General features: G+C 41.1%; 1 long non-coding RNA gene across 1 annotated transcript; it reads right to left on the bottom strand.

Moving 5' to 3' along the window:
• Window positions 1-517: 517 nt before the first annotated feature.
• On the bottom strand, window positions 518-23,418 carry LOC115511534. Its single transcript, XR_003968092.1, has 3 exons — window positions 23,274-23,418; window positions 21,981-22,117; window positions 518-1,184 (listed from the first exon to the last, which is right to left on the bottom strand). It is a non-coding gene; the product is annotated as an uncharacterized LOC115511534 (long non-coding RNA).
• Between the last annotated feature and the right edge of the window lie 1,031 nt (window positions 23,419-24,449).

Raw genomic sequence — 24,449 nt, 5'->3', positions numbered from 1 at the left:
ACATTCTTTTCTTTTTCTTTTTCTTTTTCTTTTTCTTTTTTTATTTTAGAGAGCGAGAATGCCCACCAGGGAGAGAGAATCTTAAGCAGGTCCCATTCTCAGCATGGAGCCCCACATGGGGCTCGATCCCACAACCCCAAGATCATTGTCCTGAGACGAAATCAAGAGTTGGTTGCTCAACCAACCAAGCCACCCAGGCACCCAATGGCATGAACATTCTTGATGGAGGGACAGTGAGTGGGTGGTGGGAGGCCATGGGGTGATTGAACACAGCAAAATAAAGAGTGAGTCACAATATGACCGAACTGTGAGTCTAAGAGTAGCCCTTGGATCTCCTGTGTTGATGAAAACTACCTTTCCCCAGATAACTTCTCATCACTAGGAAGAGATAAGAGATGGCACAAGAAATCTGCACACTCCTGACAAGGCCCTCAATCTTCCATCCCCTCCAAACACTGGTAGCCTCACCAGCATTATTTGCCTTAAGACCATCCAGACCGAGCTCAGCATGGCCTTTACTCCTGTTTATGTCAGTCGTCATGGGAAGCTCAGGACATTCTTTATCCCAGAAGTTTTCTCTACATGAGCAATGATGCTGCCACTGTGTCCTCCAACTCCTGTCTCCATCAAGAGGCTCTTCTGCTTTATGGCCTCTGATCATATGCAACCAACAGAGGCTGTGGCCAAGTGGGAGGAGGAGAGTGAACGTAGGGGATGTATTCCCTTGATGTCCTCCCTGTTGCGTTGCTATGGATTGCCTTCATCCCTCTTCTCAAGGCACAGCTCCTGCCAGGCAGGCCTCTCCATCAAGCTACTCTCTCTGGCTTTCTATAACCACTCTCTCCTCTTGATGCTTTAGGTGGCAACAGATCCTATTTCTTGCTAGCCCCTGGCACGACATCATCCCTTGTTGGTTTCCTTAACTCCTGCCCATATTTGCAAATAATCCCTTTATTAAACTCTTCTCAGTTACCCAGTGTGAAGGTACCATCTGTTTCCTGCTGGGATTTTGACTGATATACTGCTGAAAAATTAGTTGTTGAATGAATGAATGACTGAATCTCTGTAGAAAAACTGAGATCACCAGGAAGCATTCTTTGCAGCAAACGTGGCTGTGGGGATGGTGGGAATTTTCCTCATTTCAGCAGCTTAACACTGGAAGCACAGAAGGGAGGAGCAGCTACCTGTCAAACAAGGCAGAGGACATATGGATAGTCATAGAGTGGGAGGAGGGCATGAAGACCCATGCTCTGAGGCATGGAGCTGACCCCAAAGCCACCGTCAAAGAGAGCCACAGTAAGGGAGATGCCACTGACGAGGCATGTCAGGAGTCCCAAGAAAGGGACAGAGTGGTAGGTCAGGCTGTGGTTTCACAATCCTAGAGATGGAGACTGGGCCAGAGAAATAATTCCTCCCCTCTCTCTTCTTCCTATTGCCCCACCCACTGCTTCCCTGTGACCTCAATGAGCTTGGGTGGCACTAGTTATCAAAGAAATGAAAATGACAACAGCCTGGATCATATTACAGCTGCAAAAGCAGCAGTTATATAACTGGTGAAACTTAATATACCTGTGGACTTCAGTAATATTATAAATCAATGCAACTCTTTCAGAAAGCTCTATGGCGATATGTATTGCATCTTAAATAAAACTTCGTATCTAGTGACTCTGTAATCTCATTCCTAAATGTTCATCCTCAAGAAAGTTTGTGAAGACAAATTTGCAATACTGCATTATCCCTAGCATTGAACAATGTATTATGATACTCCGTAAAAAGAATACAACGTTAAAGTATATGTACAGGAGGCAGAGATATAAAAATAGGTATGTATAGAAGCAAAATTTGAAAATAATAGGCAGAAATGAAAACAGTATCAATAGAATAGAAAAAAAAATTTTCCTAAAACTGTGTAATGTTGCTATAACATTTTTATAATCTAAGTTCAAAAATATATATGCTTCTCCATTTTAAGTGAACACCACCAGGAAGGATCATATCACTTTCTTTCCTATAACCCTTCAATCCTCCAATGGTTTCCTTGTGCAATAAAAATACCATGCAAATTTCTTTCCACGATCTTTGAGGTCATTCATGCTAGTCCTCTGACACCTCTTGGATCTTGTCTGTTGTCTCTTTTCCCCTGTCTACTATGTTCCAGCCACCCAGAGACTTTAATATCCCTTGCAAACACCAAGCTTTTCCCTGTTTTAGTCTTCATTCCTGCTGTTCTCTTGGTCTAGAATTCATTTTCTTCAGATCTTCATATGGCTGCCTTTTCTCATTACTTAGATATTACTTCAAATGTCACTTTTAAAAAAGAAGCCGCAGAGACATTTTCTATTATCTACCCAACAGCTGAACATTCCTGGCTCCCACCAAGGAAACTCCTGAGGGCCAGATACTATCTTTCTCTACCTGTGGAAACGAAGACATGACTCAAATGCAGCCAATCTATTCCTCACCCTGGGTTTCACATCTTGAGAGAGTGATGATGCATAGGGGCAGGGGCAGTTACAACTTTCATGGCGGCTGTGGTGCCACGGAGAGTCCAGTAGAATGCTGGTGGAATCTAAGTTTGGTGGCGTCCCTCAGAGTGATGGTTGTCCCAGTTGTGGCGCTCTTCACAGTGGCTGGGCTGGCAGATGTCGGGCTAGTGTGTGGAAAGAAGAGAACTTCACGGGGAGAGAACCCCAGAAGTCGGCAGAATATGCTCCTTGAGTCATCGGCCAAATGCTGATTGGTGAATGTGTGTGAGAAAAAAACCTGTGCCTAGAAGGACCTCTCAAAGAGAGCAGAGGTAGCAATCTGTGGAGATCACATAGCCTGGGAATAGTTCGTTTTCCCAACAGCTAGATTGGAAAAACCTCAGTACATGAGGCATCAGGCAGACCATTCGCAGGGTATTGGGGCAAAATTAACCCTAGACTAGAGAAGTTGAACCGGCAGTTTAAAACCTCACACAAAAAAGCCTCTAGGCCTAGGTAATTTCATTGGTGAATCTACCAAATATTTAAAGAAGCAATACTAAACACATTTTTTTTCCAGAAAGTAGAAGTTCTCAACTCAAGACAGGACTTGTATTTGGAATATATAAAAGCCCCTTATAACTCAATAAGAAAAAAAGCAATCCAATAAAAAGGGGGCAAAGATTTGAATGGATATTTCTCAAAAAAGATTTACAGATGGCAAATACACTCAATATCATTAGATTAGGGAAATGCATGTCGAAACTATAATGAGTTATTCAACACACACACACACACACACACACACACACACACACACTAGAATGGCTGAAATTAAAAAGACTGATGATATGAAGTGTTTGAGGTAATAAAGAGTAACTGTAAAGGAAGAAAATCCTGCCATTTGTAAGGTGAATGGACCTTGCTAAGTGAAACAAGTCAGAGAAAGACAAATACTGTATCATTTCTCTTACATGGAATCTAAAAATAAATAAATAACCCCCCAAGCTAAACATACAGATACAGATTGCAGATTGGTGGTTGCTGGAAGCAGGGAGTGGGGGTGAGAAAAATGGGTGAAAAATCTCAACAGGTACAAACTTCCATAAAATATTTATAAAGTAGGGACGCCTGGGTGGCTTGGTCGGTTAAGCGTCCGACTTCGGCTCAGGTCATGATCTCACGGTCCATGAGTTCGAGCCCCGCGTCTGGCTCTGTGCTGACAGCTCAGAGCCTGGGGCCTGTTTCAGATTCTGTGTCTCCCTCTCTCTCTGCCCCTCCCCTGTTCATGCTCTGTCTCTCTCTGTCTCCAAAATAAATAAACGTTAAAAAAATTTTTTTTTAAATATTTATAAAGTAAATAAGCCATGGGGATGTAATGTACAGCATGGTGACTATAGTTAACAATACTATCTTATATTTTTGAAAGTTGTTAAATCTTAAAATTTCTCATCACAAGAACACAAATTTGTAACTGGGTGTGGTAATAAATGTTAAGTGAATTTATTGTGGCAATCATTTTGAAATTTAAACAAGTATTGAATCATTATGTTGAAAACCTAAAACTAATATAATGTTCTATGTCAACTATGCCTCAATAAAAATATACATATACACGTGTGCATTAAAGAGTCTGAAAGGATATTTGTTAAACTGTTAACAGTATTAACAAGAAAAAAAAGACTAATTTTCATTCACTGCTGCTGGCAATGTAAAATGATACAATCACTTTGAAAAACAACTTGGCAGTTTCTTAAGGGTAAACATACTTATCACATGACTCACCCTTTCTACTCCTTAGATACTTACTCAATAGAAGTGAAAGATATGCCCACACAAAGATTAGTTACTCGAATGTTTACAGCAGCTTTACTTGTAATAGTCAAAAGCTGGAAACAAGCCACATGTCCATCAACAGACAAATGAATAAACAAAACGTGCTCTATCCAAACAATAGAATATTACTCAGCAGTAAAAAGAACAAAATATTGATACACACAGTAACATGAATGAATCTCAAAATAATTATGCCAAAGGAAGAAGGTCAGACAAAAGAGAATGTGTACATTTGCTTCCATGCACGTAAAAGTCTAGAAGATGCGAACTAAGCAGAAAGTGCTTAGTGACAGAAACTAAGTGACAGAAAGCAGATCAGTGGTTGCCTGGGGATGGGATAGAGGATGGGAGGATAGCGAGGGAGGAACTAAGGGGCATGAGGAAGCTTCTGGAAATGAGTGATATGTTCATTATTTTGATTGTGCAGATTTCATAGATTTGTACATATATAACAGCTAACCCAATTATACAATTAAAAATGTGCAGCGTATTGTACATCAATTACACCTCAACAGAACCGTGAAAAAGAAAAAAGAAATACAGCATGCAAAGCAGGCTACTTGTGTGGTGGTGCCCCTCACATAGAATCCTCGGCCAATTCCCTCACAAAAGGTCTGTGCGCTTTAGAGTAGAGAACAGCAGGGCTGGGCTCATCGGCAGATGACTGAAAATTAGCCACACTCACTCAGGGATTATTCCTGCACAAATGCCAACTAAATATTTGTTGAATGAATGCATGGATGATAAATGAATGTACTCCTCCACTGAAGCTTGCATGATTCCAATTTGTGCCTCAAGAAAAGTATGTCACAAAACTTCACACAGGTTGTTGAAACTGCAAATATAAATCTTCATGTGGCAAAGGTCTACTGCGTTAACTTCTGTGCACCACAGTTTAGGAGGCTGGTGTCCTCCAAGAAAAAAGGAAGCGATGAACAGTCTGGAAAATTGTGTTATTTAAGAAACTGGTGATGTTGGGGCACCTGGATGGCTCAGTCGGTTGTGCGTCTGACTTCCGCTCAGGTCTTGATCTCATGGCTCGTGAGTTCAAGCCCCACGTTGGGTTCTGTGCTGACAGCTTGGAGCCTGGAGCCTGTTTTGGATTCTGTCTGTCTCTCTCTTTCTCTGCCAGTCCCCTGCTCATGCTCTCTCTCTCCCAAAATAAATAAATATTAAAAAATTAAAAAAAATAAGAAAGAAAGAAACTGGTGATGTTTATTTGGGAAAAGTCTTAAGACACCTGAACATTTTCTTCAACAGTCAGGAGGAAACTACAGTAAACACATTCAGGGTAGCTCCAGAAGACCGAACTGGGACCACAGTGATGACAGAAGATGGATTTTAATTAGCCACAAAGCTTTTCTACTTTTCCACATACCCATAATACCCTGTACATACATCATTTTAACATGTAGTACACAGTATTACTAGTTTTTAAATTAAAAAATTTTTTTTGATGTTTATTTATTTTTGAGAGAGAGAGAGAGAGCACGAGCAGGGGAGGGGCAGAGACAGAAGGGGACAGAAGATCCAAAGCAGGCTCTGTGCTGATAGCAGAGAACTGATGTGGGGCTCAGACTCACAAATCACGAGATCATGACTTGAGCTGAAGTGGGATGCTTAACCAACTGAGCCACCCAGGCACCCCTGTATTACAAGTTTTTAAAAATGTTTTCCTGGTCTTGCTGTGTACTTTTTGTTTGGGGATAGAGATACTAAATTGTATAAAGATGTGAATTATCCCTAAATTCATCTATCATCTTAATATGATCCCATTGAAAATGTAAGTAAGGCTTTCCTCTTCCATCCTGTTATTGTTTTGAACGTGCAAAAAGAAATACGTCTGAAATCAATTTGAAAGAAAAGATGTGACAATTGTCAAGGAAATTCTAAAATGAAGGGGAAAAATAATATTAAAATGTATCTATAGTAACTAAAATACTTAGATCCTGGGCCCCAAATATACAGATCAGTGGAACATAGTGATGTCTAGATGGGTCAACTTAAAAAATGAAATTCATCAGTAAGTAGTTAGATGGGAAAAGGTTCAAGATACCCAGTTATGTACACTATGGATCTTTGAGGAAAAATACACAAATTTAAAAATATGTGCGTGTACGTGTGTGAGCATGTGTAGAATACCGCAGGATATATATATATATATATATATATATATATATATATATATATATACTGTCAATGAATGATTTACTTTAAGTAGGAAACTGAGTAGGCCAGAAATGGGGTTAGGAAGTGAGAACAGATGAGATGGGCACTGTTACTTTTCACTTTATTCCCTGTTGTATTTTTTTAAAAAATTTATATATACTGCATGTATAGTTTTTAATAAATTACAGGGAAAAAGAGGGCAGGGAAGAAAAAGAGAAAGAAAAGGGCACAGAATTAAAAATAGAACTACCATAGGATCCTGTAATCCTACTACTGGGTATTTACCCAAAGGAAATGAAAACATCAATTGGAAAAGATGCATGCTGATGCTATGTTTATGCAGCATTATTTACAATAGCCAAATTGTGAAAGCAACCCAAGTGTCTACTGATAGATGAATGGAGAAAGAAGATGTGGTATATTTATACAACGGAATTTTATTCAGCCATAAAAAAGAACGAGATTGTGCCATTTGCAACAACATGGATGGCACTAGAAAGTATTATGCTAAATGAAATGAGTCAGTGAGAGAAGACAGACACCATATGATTTCACTCATGTGGAATTTAAGAAACAAACAACAAGAAAAAGAGACAAACAAAGAAACAGACTCTTAAATGTAGAGAACAAACTGATGGTCATCAGAAGGGAGGTTTCTTTTTGGTAAAATGGGGATCATAATCTCTCCTATCCAGAGTGGCTTAAGCATTTAATGAAATAATTTATGCAAAGGGCCTAGCCAATAATAAGCAAGCATTATAAAACATCAATAATAATTATTATTAACTATACTAATTACTATTATTTTTGGTCTAAGGAATTTTTTAATAACTGTGCAACTGAAAGGTTATAAGAACACCCCAAATTCATTCACAGCAACCTGGAGGGTAGACTCAGGGAAGCATGATGATTATGAGATTATAACCAGGAAAGCTTTAATGTAATCAATTGCATTGCACTCTGAAGGAAGAAAGGGTTAATGAAAGTGTGGGTATGATCCGTGTGGAACCTGGGAAAGAGGCTGTCAGGGGAAATGAGAGAGGCTTTCATCGGCTAGGAGATGCATGTTGATAAAAACAACCTTGGGATTAAATTTTAACTCCCTGGGTAGACTTTGCTGTAGAGCAAGAATACTCTGACTAACCAACACTTTGACTTTTATATCTATTATTTTGGTATAGATATCAGCCTCTTTTGAGTTTGGTTGGTGTGATAACCCTTGACAGTCTGACCTCGTCTGGGCAGACACAAAACATTGAGTCTTTTTGGATCTAAAAGCTGAGGTCCAGACGCTAGAATTTCATGAATTCTCTATAAACAAACTTTTGCTCTAAGGGCCTGATATGAATGAGGGGAAGCAGTTTTCTGTCTTGGAAAACTAAAACTTCAACATGAATGAACCAGTGGATGGATGAATGAGTAAGTTAGCACTGGGAGGACTTGCCACTGGAATTGTAAACTCTGCGTTGCTGTGTTTGTACGTATGAGATTGCTTTCCCCTTGCGTCTAGTTGACTATCCGATTCATGAGATCAGTATAACCCCACAGGAGCTGATCTTCGTTGATCTCTCCATCTTACTCTTGCCGTTTTCCCTCAGCCCTGCACTACCACCTTTTTGGCTTTCCCCATGTCAGAATGCAGCCCCGCTGGCTCCCTGCATGTTTCTCACCTGCCCCTAACTTTACATCCTAACCCAGAAGTCACTTCCTATTGCCTAGGATCAATCTCAGCAAATGCCTCTTCCAGCTGCCTCATGTAAAGTAGTCATCACGCCCCCATCATCACCACCATATTAGTCTCCATCCCAGCATGCAGCATCCTCCATAGTTTATGGAATATTTTGGTTTATGTCGGCTGAGAAACAGATTCCTAGATGGGATTAAACATGCAAGAGATTTATTGGGGGAATTGTCTGTGGAAGATAAAGGGACAGGGAGCAAGAGGAAGTGAGGAGAGCCACCAGTTGCAGGTCTGATATCTGTGATGGGGAGCACAAAGGAAGGGAGGGAGCTGACTAGGAAGAGTCTTGAACTGCAGCACAGTTCAGGGAAAGGCTTAGCAGGCCCATGGGGAATCTTTGGACCAAACAATCTATTGGAGGAATCCTGCATCTAGAAGAAGTGTTTCTTCATTAGCACTCCACCATGCTCAGTCATGAGCTGGGAGCCCACAGATTTGGTCTTGGTGCAAGCCTAATGGTGGGTCCAGGAGGGCAGCAGCTGGGACCATGGGTCACTTACGCTCCCTGCAGTTAGTTAACTGAGAGCTGCATTCTCATGCTTGTCAAACACAATGGATGTTTGTGAATGTTTATGTCCTTACCCAATTCATATGTTGAAGCCTTAATCCCCAGTATGATACTATTTGGAAGTGGGACCTGTGGAAGGTATTACTTAGGTTTAGACGAGCTCATGAGGATGAAGCAGGAGCAGTGCACCAGGGAGCAATGGAAACCAGTTTGTAGCATGGAGGAAACACCATAGATATGCCAACAAAAATAAGGATGAGGGGTGGAAACCCTACAGATAACATGTGTCTCCTGGGCTTTCTTCCTTGACTATCAAGGGTTCCAAGTATTCCTCCCCCAAGTTTCCCTTTTTTTGCTTAAAGTCGTTGGCATTAGATTTGTGGGTCCTACATAATATACTCCAGAGATGTTAGAACACAGGGCAGCTAGGAGCCACCTGGCCTTAGTTCTTAAAGTACGGAGAGGCTGTGCTGAGGGGGGTTTTAAAGAACTAGAAGAAACAAGAAGAAACTTTTAGAAATGGCTAAACCCTGCTCTCTAGCAGTCAGGATGCATATAAAGGACAGAGGCTGGGGATCCTGCCTAAAAGAGTAGCAGGCAGAAGCCTCTCGGTGGCAGGAGATAGTGCAAGGAGGGCAAGCCAGCTGCCTTTGGGGAGCCGGAAGCATTGTTACTGCTCCAGATTGCCTGACTCCACTCACCCTGCCGTGTCAGGCAGAAAGACTATCCAGTCACCGGAGGAGTCAAGTACTGCTTTTTCCACTGAAGACTTCTTGGAACACCACCCAAATCAGAAGTTGCAAACTGACGTTTGCAGATTATTCTGTGATATAGTTATGCATAATTTATTAAGCACCATTAACGTGAAATAAAGGAGGCTCCAATGAAAGGAAAACGGTCTGGACACTGATGAGCATAACAAGCTGACTGAGGGTTGCTCCAGAGGACAGGAGACAAGAGGAGTGGAATGGAATGGAAAGGCGAGTTCAGTAGAATGGAATGATGAATGAGAGATTAGAAAATTAGGAGATTAGGGGCTCCTGGGTGGCTTGGTCAGTTAAATATCCGACTCTTGATTTTGGCTCAGGTCGTGATCTCATGGTTTATGGGTTCAAGCCCCATGCTGTCAGCGTGAAGTCTGCTTGGGGTCCTCTCTCTGCCTCTCTCTCTGCCACTCCCCCCTTGTGCTCTCTCCCTCTTTCTCTCTCTCAAAAGAAATAAATAAACTTAAGAAAAAAGAAAATTGACAGATTAAAAAAACGGGAGATAATTGCAGGTGGTATACATGGGTGTCCGATGAGATACAAAGGCTAAGAACAAATGAAAGGGGCAGAATGATATTCTATTTTTTCTAGGTGGGAAAAAGGATAAAGACACATATGTGTGTATCTAATCATTCATATTTCTTCAGCAAGTATCCATGAGCACCTACTTTATGCCAGGTACCCTTTAGCTACTGATGACACAGTGGCGAACATGGCAGGCAGTCTTTGCCTTCAGAGTTAAGTTTCTCGTGGACCTATTTGGGCAGAGCATAGCTTGTCACCACTCCTTCTCCATGTTAGCAGAGGACTGACTTCACTCACACTCCTGTGGGCGTCCAGGTCTTTCTCCCAAGCCCTGATACCATCTTTAGAGAAACATTGAATGTGGAGTGAGGGCTGGGATGGGGAGATATTACAGCACATTAAAGGCTCAGTCATGAGGAGATAAGGCCAGAGAACAAAGGAGAATGGCCTGTATATTAGGATCAGGCCCCTGTGGCAGAGAAGGCTAGCTAACCCCCCAAATTCACCTTTCCCTCATAGCAGCGAAGCAGCTGTTCAGCCAGAAACTACAGTTTCCTTTGCATCTAAGTGTGGCCATTGGGATGGTTGCCATTGGAATATGAAGAGCAGTGATGTATGTTGCTTCCAGGACAGGACTTTTAAAAAGTCATAGGCTCATCTTTCATATTTTAACACTCTACATACCCGTGTTTAATAATGCCCAGCTATACGACAGCAAGTTCATTACATTACTAGTTATATAATGATGTAATAAATTTCAAACAATTTTTCATACCTTTATTAAATTAATTTCCTATGAACTATAGCATATATGTGTATTTTTTAATTACTACTTTCAAAAATAGTAACCCCTTAGCCAACAAAGATGCATGGGATTTCAATAATAAAAAGCAAACAGCAATGTCCATCGAAGAAACTCACACACAAAAATTACAAATCACACAAAGCAACAATCCACTGTGAAAAAAGAGTCAGCAGAACCATCAAACAAGGGCATGAGATAATGCAGTAAGCTGAAGGAGACAAAAAATTGGCTACATTTAACATTATGAAGGAGGGGGCACCTGGGTGGCTCAGTCAGTTAAGCATCTGACTTTGGCTCAGGTCATGATTTCGCGGTTCGTGAGTTCCAGCCCCGCATTAGGCTCTGTGCTGACAGCTTGGAGCCTGGAGCCTGCTTTGGAAGCTGTGTCTCCCTCTCTCTCTGCCCACCCCATGCTCACACTCTGTCTTTCTCTCTCTCACTCTCAAAAATAAACATTAAAAATTTTTTTAATAAAAAATAAAAATAAATAAAATTATGAAGGAGATAAGATACGGAATAGAAACCATAAAGAAAGGAAAGGACCTTGGGTTTGAGGGACACAAAGAATTAATAGGAAAGAAGGAAGGAGGAGGGGATATTTTTAGATTGTCAATTAATTAATTCAAAAAGTACCATCTTAGGTGAAGATAGAGAAATGGACAAGACATAAGAAGACAGGAAAATCAAAACGTAAAGAGGGTGGGGGGATGAGGAAGATGGGAGGAGAACATTTAGCCCTGAGTTAAATTAGCAGCTAAGGCAAGGAGAGAAATACATTGTACTTATTGTCCAAAAACAAAAGAAAAAGATAAGAGTTCAGCAAGAGAGAAGAATGGTTCCTGTCCCTGAGATCTAAAGAAAGTTTATTTTGAAAAAGAAAAAGAAAAAAATATATATATACATACATTTATATTTATATTTATATTTATATTTATATTTATATTTATATTTATATAAGGTGAACTGAGTAACATCATGAACTCTGTCCTCAACAGTAAATCTACCAAAAAGTGCAGATAGTTCGCATTTGGCCTTTGGTTGATCAGTCTTTGATGAAAGCTGAGGACATGACTTAATCATATGGCTTAAATCATATCCTCCAGAAAGTAAGGATGATGTGGCTTGCTTGCAGGATGACAAAGCTTACTAAAGGAAAAAAAGAAAACCTAAACACTATGATATTATGTACTAATGTACATGCTGTGAAAATGCCATAAAATTTGGGAACAACAGAGAAAATATCACTCTAATTCTGGGTTTCTCAACCTTGGCACTGTTAACATTCTGTACTGGACAATTATTTGTTGTCGAGAGCTGTCCTGGTCACTGTAGGATGATTAGTAGCACATCTGGCCTCTGCCCAGTAGAGGCCCACCCTGCACATTCATTCCAGACAGTTGCAACAACCAAAAATATCTCTAGGTCTTGCCAAAAGTCCCCCGGGGACAAAAATTAACCCTACCTTGGAACTACTGTTTTAGTGATACCAAGTAAATTCAATTTCTTTCATATTTGAGTAGTCTACTATAATCTTTTATATATGTTCTATATATGTATACATATATTGTATGTATAAACACAGGTGTTTTTCATTCAAAGAATTTTGTGCATGGCTAGAGCAGACTCCTGGCATCTGAGAAGGATACCCAAGACCTTTGTAAAACCCCAAATCAGTATAGACCACTTTGGTATATAACGTCTTCCATAATTTTGCTTAAGAATGGACAGAGAGCTGTGAAACTGCTCCAAGGTTCAGACCATGAGCCGTTGGCAAGGTTCACTCAGCAGCTCAAGTATCTGTCCACTTTCCAACCTTGAAGCTCACTTTAATCAAGCTTGTCTCAGCTAAACTACAAATCAGTATAAGTCAAGGGTCCCTGGGGTCTCTTTGGAGTAGTTCAAGAGTGAACTCTTCAAAGTCTTCAAACGCTGAGGGACCACTATGGATCCCAGGGTGTGGGAAGAATGATGGAGGTTCATGAGCTAGTGCACAGTAAAGCCTCATAGGGCATTCATTTACATAAGATAAGGCCATAAGACCTATATGTTTTTTAAGTGGTTTGTTTTATAGATAAAAATACTTAAAAATATTGGAAGTGAGTAGAAGCATGATGATTAAAAAATACAGAAGCAGATTTAGAGGTTGTTGACAAGAGGGACAATGGTACTTGACATTTTGCATCATCTCCAAGTTCCCTAAGAGTTTGTCCAGTTATGGCCCAGCCCCCATGGCTGCAGAACCAGCCTGGGATATTCGTCTTCTGCATAGAGGAAGCAGAATCATTTCTATTCAAGGATGAGCTTGGTGGTCTGCTTAGATTCCAGACCTCAGAGATAATCTGAACATAATCTCAGGCACTACCATATGTGAAAATACTCTTGGGTATAGACAGAGCGTGCTAGAATGGAGAAGAAAATGGGATTGGAGTAAGAAGATCTTTGTTTCAAGAAGGACTTTGCTCCTGGCACCCTCACCTCCCTGAAGAGTCATTAAACTCCTGCCAACTCCAGGTTCATGATGGAGCTAATACTACCTGGGAAAGCAGCTGGGTTGAGAGAAAGAAATGAAAATAAAGAGTGTGAAAGCACTTTGAGGTCTTTAAAATGCAAGGCATTTGTGGCAAATTCATCTCATCACTAACATCCCAAAGCTACGAAGTTATAGAAAATAGGTTCTGACCGTAGCTTGTCACAAGACGATGCAGCTGCTTGTGGTGACCCTTCCTTCTCAAGTCCTAGAAGGCCAGAAGTGAGGGTGACTTTTAGCTTTGAGGATTAAATCTGAACATGTTTGTCTTTGTACTCACACCCACTGGTTAAAAGGAGAGGACGAAATAGCAAGAACACTCTTCACAAAGTTTTCAAATCACGGAAGGCTTCCATCCCTCCTCGTCCTCGCTTCCCATTGCCCAACACTTGGCAAGCAGAGGAGAGAGAGAAACACTGGCTTTTGCACCTCTCTGCTACACAAAGGGGCCCCTTGCAGAGTCACCTAATCTCTGCAGACCTCGATTCCCTCACTTGTCAAACTGGAAATTTGAGGCATGCCTACCTCCTACAGCTGTGGCAAGGATTCAGCTCAATGGTATGTTTGCATGGCGTCAAGTACAAAGCCTTTTGCAAATATCAGGGATTATTTGGCAAATGTATTGTTCACCATCAACTCCATTACGACTTAGTATAAAAGATGGGCAAGGAAGGTCAGAGATGCAAAGGAATAAAAAGAAACTTGAGAATTGCCTACAGATTTTCAAAATTTGTGCTGTTTGGTCTCTCCCTCTATGAATTGAAATTTAGCTGTAAGGTGAAGTTCTATTCCTTTGCCAGGAAAAGGAAATGTTTACACATCAAAATGGATGGATCTCAATATATTTTGTGCAAAAAAAGAAAGTCTCAAGAGAGTACATAGAGTATAATTTCCTTTAGGGGCACCTGGGTGGCTGTGCTGACCGCTCAGAGCCTGGAGCCTCTCTCTCTGCACCGCCCCCATTCACACTCTGTCTCTCTCTCAAAAATAAATACACATGAAAAAAATGTTTAAGAAAGAATATAATTCCATTTAGGGACACGTGCACTCCAGTAACTGCTAGTGATATGCACTTCTGTGGTAAAATTAGAAATAAAAATGCAGGGGGCTTCTGGGTGGCTCAGTTGGTTAAGCGGCTGACTTAGACTCAGGTCATGATCTCGCGGTCCGTGAGTTCGAGCCCCGCGTCATGGTCTGTGCTGACAGCTCAGAGACTAGAGCCTGTTTCAGATTCTGTGTCTCCCTCTCTCTCTGATCCTCCGCCATTCATGCTCTGTCTCTCTCTGTCTCAAAAATAAATAAACGTTAAAAAAAAGAAATAAAAATGCAGGAGTGGAAATATGTTGGAGAGGGTATAAACGGTATCTTAAAAGGTACAGAGATGTATTCCTTAAGTGGGATGGTGGGTACAAGTATGACCATTTTATTCTTTTCTTTTAAACTTAGTTTAAATAACAATAGTTTAAAGACAGTTTAATAAGAATACAGTAATTTGGGGGCACCTGGGTGGCTCAGTCAGTTGAACATCCGACTCTTGATTTGGGCTCGGGTCATGATCTTGCGGTTTGTGGGATCATGGTGTGCTGACAGCACCAGACCCTGCTTGGGATTCTCTCCCTCTGTCTCTCTTTATGCCCCTCCCCCGCTCATGCATGTGTGCACACATGCATGCATGCGTGCGCTCTGTCTCAAAATTAATAAATAAAAAAAAAGACTGTAGCTATTTATACATATTATATATACACACTCAGTACATACGATATACATAATAAAATTTTTAAGGATTCCCCATGTTTCTAGAATCATTCTATAACAGGGGCACCTGGGGAGCTCTGTCAGTTAAGCGTCCAACTCTTGATTTCGGCTCAGGTCACGAGCTCCTGGTTCATGAGTTCCAGCCCCACATCCAGCTCTGCACTGACAGTGTGGAGCCTGCTTGGGATTCTCTTTCTCCCTCTCTCTCTGCCCCTCCCCCACTTGTGCTATCTCAAAATAAATAAATAAACATTAAAAAAATTATCATCATACTTCAGTAAAATCTTATTGACATAACTCTCCTTGGGTTTTTTGTTTGTTTGTTTGTTTTTTGTTTTTTTGCTCTTGGTTGTTGTTCATGGCTCAGCGTGGGCCATCAGTAAGCCTCATCTTGTACCAGTTTCCCCCTCCCTGTCTACACCCCACCCATTATGGAGGTCTCAGTTTCTCCTGCTCACCCTGCACTTGCTACCTTCAGGAGGACTTGACTCCTGCTGTTCCTCTGCTGAAGGGGCTCCCTCCCCAGTTTCTCAACCCTTAGCAGCCTCAGTTTCAGCAAAATGTCTTTTAGGAAGTCTTTCTGATTCCTCTGACTGGGTTACGTTCTCCTGTGACACGTTTCCAGAGTATCCTGCATGTCTTCTTCCTAATGTTCATCACACTTGTAAATACTTCATTTATGTCTTTCCAACAGACTGTAAACCCTAGGAAAGCAACGCCACATCTGTTTGGCTTACTGCTGAATCACCAGTGTCTAGTTAGTGAGCATCTAGGAAGCATGCAATAATATGTGTTGAATGAATGAATAATGAATGAATGGTGGATGGACGGACGGATGGATAAATGGATAAATGTCAAAGCCAGAGGATTCCCACTGGCAGGTATGAATATGAGATTATAAAATAAATTTTATCAGTTACAGTTTGGGCATGGCTTCATCTACTCTTTTCCAGGAGCTCGATGAACAATTAGCACCAGCTTGAAACAGTTGAAAGAGTTGTCACTAAGATTTACTTTTATTGTATTTAATCTGGTCTAGCAATTGCTTCTTACTGGTTGTAATAAGTTGGGATTGGCGTGGTGATGTCACTTTAAATGCCTCTATGAGGTCTTTCTTTCACTGCTCTGTAAGAAAAAAATGGCAGTTCCTCTCAGAGAGGGGCACAGGATAATGTATTATCTGAGTTATCGCTGTTCAATCAAAAAGTGCATGAAGGAGCCACATAATTCATTTGGGCAGCAATCACCACAGAGTTACACAGGTCTCTCATGTAGGTGATGAAACAGCCAAACTCCCTGACAGTGGTGAATTACGCCTCGTGTCACTAATAGCAATGCCAAAAGAAGTGTCAAGGCTACAGACGTGGAGAATGGGGGGCTCTTCAAATTGCACGAGTAAAAATGTGATATGTTTTATTGCTTTCTTTTAATCTTGATCATTGAGGTTTTAAAATGAAATAACAGGGATGCTAAGCCTAGCCAATGGGTAGGGTGATTCATTTCTACTTGGCAATGGTATTAGTATGGTGGCTTCTGTCCAGGCCAAGCCTGGGCTGGAACCCCTGTGCCTCTCCATTCCGCCACCATCCCCATGGCTCAGCTGGCACCTTAAATCCTAACAAAGGGCCCGAGACATATGGGATTTTTGTCTTTTTCATCCACAGTCAAATAATTCAGCAAATATATGCCATATATCTTTTTCTCTCACAGTTGAAATATTGACCCGATATAACAAAATCTCTGATTTTTAAAAGCCTTGTAGTATGACAGGGAGGCTAACATGAATTTGAAATCTGGTGATTAGGAAGTGTTTTGAATGGCCTTGAGAACTGCAGGTAAAACACTAAATTATACTAATATTCTTGTTTAGTTAAACTGTTTAATGTTTTAAAAAGCCCTTCATAATATTATGGATAAGTAAATTCTTGGGCCTGATTTCAATTTGAGTCAAATTCCAACTAATAATGTTACACCCATAAACCTTCTCCTTAACAGCCCATAACATTAAACTGAAAACAGAATTCTTAAAGCACGCTCTTATGCTGTCTATCCATGAAATAAGCATTATGGACTTTCAACAGATGTCTTTAATAGACATTGTTATTAAAAAGAATATTACGTAAAATAAATTTAGACTGCTAGTCTAGCACGATTACTAAAAGAATACTGCTGCATGTTCATATAATCTCATCTATACTTAATTGGGAGGGAAAAAAAATTCCGTGGACATTATTATCTTTGGTAGTAGCCATGTACTCATTTACCTATCCAGCTCATTATCCCAGATTAGGATTTGTTAGTGCCTTCTCTTATGCTCTAGCATAAGCCCCAATTTTCAGGAAATTAAAAGTTGGTCAGAAAAAAAAAGAACTCCAGTTAACAAGCATCAGTCTAAGAGCAAATTCCTTATAAAAAATCTTGGGGAAAAATTTCAGCTCTTTTTCAGTTATGAGTGCCAAAGCGGGGGGGGGGGGGAGAAATTTCGTGGTTTCAGGCACTTTTAAGTTTTATAATTTGAAAATACGTTAGGCTTTAAGCAGAAAAAATAAAGTTCCAAGACCATAATATGGATTAATGCCTCTGGTATGTTTTGAAGATGACACAAAGCTAGTAAGCACAACCAATCTATTTGCTGGGAAATATGTTGTATTGCGTATGAACATTTGAAAATAATGCCATCTGTGCCAGCATTGAATTTTGGTTTCTGCCTTCAGGCCTGCAATGTGAAAAATATTAGCCCCTATAGTTAATTAGGTAGTAACTGGAATTTACATGACATCTCTCATTCTAGGTTATTAAACAAAGCATGGGGAAAAGGTCCACTTTTCTGGTCAATGGTCTGTGTCTTCGGTGGCAGGCTCTAATGGAGGGAAGTCAGAGGTAAGTTGTTATTGACATCACCCCAATATTGTCATTCTTTGTGAACAGAGGAAGAACGTGAAGGAGGGTCTTAGCCAAGATTATACAGCGTATCAAACCTGAAGTTCGTGACTTTCCCAGGTGAGGCTATATTTACAGTGTGTTAGACTGTGGCTTCACTGTCTTTATTTAGATACTCTGCATTCAGGCAGGTCTGGGAGAATGGGATGGATCAGCACTTATAACTGGGGCAGTCCTGTCAGTGGCTGAGCCTGCATGGAGGAGAAGAGAACATGGGTCTTGGATCAAACAAGCCTCGATGCAATCCTTGTTCTGAAACTTATTGGTTAAGTGACTCTGGAAAGCTACCTGCCTCTCTCTTTATTCATCTGTAAAATGAGGGTAAAAGAAATAAATATACCTCATGAATAGTTGTAGGGAGTACAAAAGGAAGACAGTTTGGCAAGTAGTAACAATCAATAAACGTTAGCCATTCTTCTTCCTTTTTTTTTCCTCTTCCTCTTCTCCTTCTTATCCTTTCTCTTATTCTTCTCAACTACATTTCAGATGCATGATCTAAAAAGGTAGATCTTACTACTTTATATATGTAGGAAATAGCAAACACTGATCCTTTACTCTTATCCATTTTATGAAAGCTCAACGTAGAGTTAAAGAAGCAGCAGTAAAAAGAGGGCCAATGTAGGATTCAGAAAACCTGGCTTCTGACCCCGGCTCCACCAACTTAATCAACTTAAGCAAGCTGCCTGAGCCTCTCTGAGCCTCACTTGTTTTTGTTTTTTATTTAATCTGCAAACTTGGACGATAAATCTTACCCACCTCACACAGTTCCTGTGAGGATTGAATGGGAAGATAGATGTGAAAGCATCTTGAAAACTATAAAGCATTTAGTTGAAATAAATTAGAGTATTTTTATAATTTTTATCACGCTCAGAGTCACTTATGATGACAGATTTCTATATCCATAATTTTTCCCTGAAAGTTTATTCATATTTGGAACAATTGTTATTTATTACTCATTTATTAACAGACATAAAATTAGTTTTGATGACAGCCTTTTGCTAACAATAAACCAAAAATGGATTCATGGTTCAGTGGTACTGAAGAGCTTTTCTCCTTTTTTGAAAAGTTGAGACTTCACAGTTTGTTAGAGCATAGTTGTTGCTTAATACCTGTTCTACTAAAGTTCACCAAATTGTACTTGATGTTCTGGTTTTTATTGCTTACACAGAATACGTGTTTTTCACCGGGCCTTATTAAGCATGCGCGCATACACACACACACACACACACACACACACACACACACACAACTTGTTTTGACCAAAGTGGTCATACTAGTATGGGAAGAATTAGGTATAGAGAAATTCAAGTTGTCTGAAACTTCAGGGCTTCAAGAGCTAATCTCAAGTGACAGAGTTCTTGAGACATTTTGACCAAGAGAAGAACCTTACCTTAGGAAATGGACAAACATTTTGTATAAACACACTGGTTCCTTCCCCTGCCAAGGTTGTTTATGCTTAGTCATTGGGAAAATTTCAGCTGCCCTTTGATAAACATGGCTCAGTAACTATCAAGATATTGACTACTTACAGCCAAGGTAGAAAAGGAAAAGCTTGACCTACTGGTAGCATGGGTACCGGAAGGAATAACTCAAGTTGATGAAATGCTTTCCTTGGGGATGCCATCCCTTTATTTTACAGTCTCACCTAGTACAGCCCCACTGGTACCAGGGCTATTCTGCGCAAGAAATAAGGAATTTCGAAGGTAGAATGGAAGTATGATTCAGATCTCTGTGCAGTATTCAATGCCGTCCAAACTTCCATGGCTTAGTACACTTACTGTCTACTAATCTTCAGGGAAGCAACCAATGCGCACTCGAGGGTGATTCCCTCCCACGTAGGAGGTTATTGTCCCTCAGCCCCACCCCTCCTCTCATATATTTGGCCTTTTGATGCTGGAGCTGGAGCTCTGCGACCCACACTTCTCCTTTGCTGGCAGCTCCTTGTTAGGCTTTAAAAATCGACGGCATCGGAAGAAGCCTGCAAGGCTGGAGGAGAAGGGACTAACTCCTTCCCCTTTGCTCCCTGTTGGCTTGATGTCTGCTGCCACTGCTATGAGCACCACCGCTCCAGCCACACTTCTTCACTCAGCAGAAGTGGTTTTTCCCCCGCAGCTGTGAGTGAATCCACTGTTGAGTCTGGCCAACGCTTGCAAAGCCAGCCTAGTCTCCCAACTAGACCCTCCCTGATACGCTTGCTGACAACCTGAATTCAAGTGCTAACACTCCCATCATATTTTCTGTTCCACAGTGCTTGTAGTCAACATCTATTGAATTTGACTACCCGGAAAATAACCTTTTTATTTTGGTGGCTCACCTCCCCAAGCTTCCTCTGTGTGGATACAGTTTAGGTAAGACTGTCCCAACTCTTTGTTCCAGAGATTTGTGTGACTCCGGTCTAACAAATGAAACTATTGTCTGTCTCACCCAGAGTGACTGGTCTAGTGGGTGGACACGGGCTCCGGATGCACTTGAAATCAGTGTCACCTTTTTAAACTTCCAAGTTACATAGGCCCGAGGAATCCTCATTCTTTACAAAAGCTAGCCTAAGTCGTGTGTTTGTCACTGACAAGCTGTTAAACCAAAGGAATGGATCTTTACCATTGGCACTTCAGCAGAAATTTGGTGGATGTGTGGCTGGGTAGCAGACAACTCTCTGAGGCCTTCAAAGCATACACAAGAATAGAGTGGTGGTGGAGGCAGGTACACGCCCCTCACGGCCCTCTCCCAGCCTGGAGCCTGGCTGGGACCATCGTGGCCATCTTCCCTACACGACCAATTGCACATGACCACTTGCTGACGAACAGACAAAGAGCCTTGCGGTAGTGGCTGAGGGTTTGACATCTACAATGTGAGGCCAATAGAACTTTTCAAAGGCATATTCTAACTGATAATTTAGCTTAACTACCTCATATGTTGATGGAGAGAGAACTGAAATACTTGCTTAGATTACCTTCTAAATATGGCATATCTAATAGTGCTATCTGAGTCAAGATAGAACTAGGAAGAGAATAGACATTTGTTGAATACCACTGTAGATAGATATTAGGCTAAACAATCTCATTTTACAACAAACCCAGGAAATATGGCTCATCACCCACTTTTTAAAAATGCAAAAAAAGTAAGGTTTGGGAAGGGTAAGTAACTTGTTCAAGGTCACAGACTAAAAGATTCAAGTCTAGTTCTCTCTGACATGGAAGTTCATTCTCTCTCCCCACATCAGGAAGGGGAAGTCAACAGTTCCAAAAGAAAAGATGATCATTGAAAATGTCTTGTCTCCTACCTTTCTCCTTGGTTTTCCACACCTAAAACCCCACAGCAGAAATGTGCTGGAAACTTGTTCCAAAGCATCATTGCAGGCAGGAATTTACCTTGTGCATTGGGGGAAGCAAGTCCAAAAGCAATTGTACTTGGAATGTTAAGAAAGTCTTAGCTTTTTCTAGTCTAGCCACAAATAAATAGAGGTTTATATGGGCAAAATGATTTACTACCATTCATTAGGGTATTTTATACTTCACTGAACTTAGATAGGCAAATTATATAAACATTTTACATATAAGCAAAACATGTCAGATGTCAGGACTCAAAATATGTATTTAATTAAAAAAATACATCTCTTCAAACCAAAGCCCTAAGTACATATTAAGTGAAGGCAAATGAGACATGTCACCTAACAGACATTAAATGACCCACATATAGAGTGATACCTCCATTAATGAGGCAAATGCATTCCAACAGCACACTTTAGTGTCAGAAATTTCATTATTTGATGAAGCAATAACACAGAAGACATAAGGACCCATCCAAAGAAGACAGAGAAGAAGTGGATATGGTGTGAAATTATTAAATATTAACCAAAATAATACCAAGTGGGCTGCCAGAAAAGAAGATTCTGGAAGTTCTAAGCCAGAGAGAGGATTAAGGGAGAGTGGGAGTCCTAGGGCTCACCTGTGATCTGGCAGAAAGGTGGGGAAAGGTTTGCAGGAGAAGGCTGTGGAGTGGCATGAACTCAGCATGCTTGGGTCACCTCCGCAGCCCCAGAATGGGCCTCGAGGAGCTGGAGCAGACCCCATCTGGACATATCCCTGCAAAGACACAGAGTACCTGAAGAAAAGGGACGGCACCTCTGATCCCCCAAAGGCCCCCAGACCCACCAAGGGTAAGCTCAGGGTTGGAGTCACACGTCCGTGATTTCATTGTGTCCCACGTTACTGCCCCATCCATTTGCAAAGCCTTTTATAAGGAGTTGTCATTCATTATTCCATTACAATTCAAAGACCAAGTACCTTTACCTTGAATGTTGACTAAAAATGTCGCTTATCAATGAGTAAGACCATCAGTATTCGAAAATGCCACTGATCACACCCTTTTCTTTCTTCCCAAAGGCAAGGAGGTGGAGGGGCAGGTCAACACAAAGTAATCTCAGGGATGGAGGAGGCAGCCGAGGGGTTATGAGACTCAGAAACGAGAGGCTGGGGAACCCCTACATTTTTGCTGATTTCTTATTTATACCATAAACCATGCAGGACAAACACGCTCTATTCACTGAGGTATTTTTGTCCCGTGCAGCTGTGTGGCTTAGCAGGAGCTTTGCTGTCGAGCCATATGACTCATGCCAACACTGCTGCATATGATTTATGAAGACTTAGAGAAAAAGAAAACAGCCAGCTTCATTACGAAGGAGCGTCGTTTCCAGAGTATTTGTTCACTGAGGATCAGGGTACCATTTAGTCCTCTCTTGCTTGCACTCTGAGTGAAATAGTGAGTCTGCCTCAGCCAGCAGTGGGCTGGAGGATGCCCTCCTGCTTCCCTGCTCCCCACGTGCCCTGCTTCCAGCTTACATGAGGACACTTCTAGTGTAAGAAGAGAGCTGGTGGCTGTAGCCAGAGGCTCCGTGACCTTCAGCTGCCATGGGAGGTTTACTGACTCCGAAACTGGCCAAACATCTCATCACAGGTTGCTTGGGCCTGGGTCTGCTTCCCTCAAAGACGGGGTCTGCAGCCCAGGGCACGGGGAGAAAAGCTGAAAAGGGACCCGGTTTTGCTGGTTCTCAGGCCGGCCACTCTTATCAGACTGTCTCCCTGCCTCACTGATTAGAAGACTGTCTCCAGTTGATTTTCCGAAGTGCTCCAATGAGAACATTAAACACAACCCATCTCCCCAGTCCCACCCCACACTTCCCACTGGGGTCAAAAAGAAAAGTGCTAGGGTCTCTTACTCTGAAAGGTTTCTGACTCCTACCTTGGAAACGTTCCAAGCTGGATCTGACGGGTCTTGTCTTTTCTTACTTTCTTTCCCTGTTTTAGCTTTCACTGTCAAACAAGTCCCGGCCTACATTTATTCCCTGAAAAATAGGAAAATCAGGCCAGTTGGTAGTGCAGGTTTGTGGCTGTAATACATAACAGCTGCTTAGTAATAAGGCAGCTTGGACTAAGAAAGCAACTTTGGTAATATCCTGTTTATCTCCTTCCAAGAATGCTCTGTTACCCACCGATACCCACACCACAATGGGGCAGAATAAAAGTTCATAAGAATTTGTGAATAATAACATGGTCATAGAGCTTGCACTCTGGATGTTCTCGTTGTAAATTAAATTGTGAGAGGCTCAGGATAAAGTATGTATTCATGTTGCCTAACTTGTTAATAAGATATATAGTTGATCTTATTCCCATGAAAGATGAGAATAAAGCAGATTTGGAAATTGTGTAAAAAGGAAAATGAAAGTGATAAATTTTAAATATTAAAAGTATATACCATATGCCAACAAGGGTTTTATTTTAAATAAGATCATAAAAAATAAATAAATAAAAGTTTTGGTACAATGCTTTATTTTCCAGCGAGAGTGTTACATTTAAAGATGGTTTTTTTTTTTTTAATGTTTATTTATATATGAGAGAGAGCAGAGAGAGATGGAGACAGAATCCAAAGCAGGCTCCAAGCTGTCAGCACAGAGCCTGACATGGGCCCGAACTCACGAACCGTGAGATCATGGCCTGAGCCAAAGTCGGACACTTAACCAACTGAGCCACCCAGGCGCCCTGCTGAAGTGTTAAATTAAATATCCTATCCTTGGTTTCCTTTGGTTGTAGTTAGTTTGTGTACAGTGCTTTCAGTGCAGCTTCTGGTTTATTTATTTAATTTTTGTGTGGTCCAATCCCTGCCCCCCCTAACCCACACACAAAGGACCTGAACAATTGTTACAGGTAGTGGTTGTACTCTCTCCCCCTGCAAGCTTTGAAGGTGCTTCCCCCTGCATCAAAGTACTTCGTGGCTCTGTGTATCTCCGCCCAACTTCAAAGCCTCACTGCAGGAATCTGTAGTGCCTTATACCATGCAGCTCTAAAGGAGCTATTACTCTCCATTTATTGTGCAAATTTTTATGGAGATGCCCTGCTATCTTTCTTGACTCACCACTTG

The sequence above is a fragment of the Lynx canadensis genome, chromosome B1 (genome assembly GCF_007474595.2).
Source record: "Lynx canadensis isolate LIC74 chromosome B1, mLynCan4.pri.v2, whole genome shotgun sequence".
In the NCBI taxonomy this organism is placed as follows: domain Eukaryota; kingdom Metazoa; phylum Chordata; class Mammalia; order Carnivora; family Felidae; genus Lynx; species Lynx canadensis.
Note: the sequence above shows the minus strand (reverse complement) of the source record. Positions and strands in the feature narration are given on the sequence as shown.